We start from the raw sequence: 704 nt of genomic DNA, 5'->3' as shown, positions 1-704 counted from the left end.
CCCCCGCCCCCCGCCGTGACGAGCAGCCCCGCGAACCAATCAGACGGCGGCGCTTGCGGTGACGTCAGGGTGAGGTCACCCCCCCGCCCCTCCATCTCCGGGGGGGCGGGCCCTCAGCCGCTCTTCTCCCGCTGTCCGTTAGGGGGCGCACCGGGATGGGGGGGGCGCACTGGGACGGACTGGGACGGACTGGGAGGACCCGCGGCGGGGCCCGGGGCGGCAGCGGGTGGCGGCCGCGGGCAAGGGGGTCCCGTTCTCCCCCCGCTGAGGGGTCCGGCGCCCCCGACGTGCTCCCGCACCGCGTCCCGAGCTGCCCCGGGGCTCCGTGCCGCCCCCTCGGGGACAGCGTCCCAGCCCCCTGTCCCAGCCCCCAGCCCGGCACCGTGCGGCTGCCGGGGCGGGGGGGGTAGGGGGGCGACAGCATCCCCGTCGGTGGCACCGGGATGGCGGGGACCGGAGCTGCCGGTGAGGGCGGCGAGGTCGGGGTGACCGGGAAAAAGACCACGGGGGTTTGGCAACCGAGAGGGTGTCGGGGTCGGCCTGCCCGTCTGCCCCCCCACCCGGGTCCCCGTCCCGCCGATGTCCTTGTCCCACGTCCCGTCCCGCTCCCGTCCCGTCGCGTCCCCTCCCGCCGTGTCCCGCCGCGGCCGCGCGGGGGCGCTGTTGACCCGCCGTTGCGCCGCCGCCACCGGGGGAACTTCGGC

This window comes from Calidris pugnax, unplaced genomic scaffold, assembly GCF_001431845.1.
Source record: "Calidris pugnax isolate Ruff unplaced genomic scaffold, ASM143184v1 scaffold102, whole genome shotgun sequence".
Taxonomy (NCBI): domain Eukaryota; kingdom Metazoa; phylum Chordata; class Aves; order Charadriiformes; family Scolopacidae; genus Calidris; species Calidris pugnax.
The sequence above is the reverse complement of the archived record's forward strand: the minus strand, read 5'-3'. Positions refer to the sequence as shown.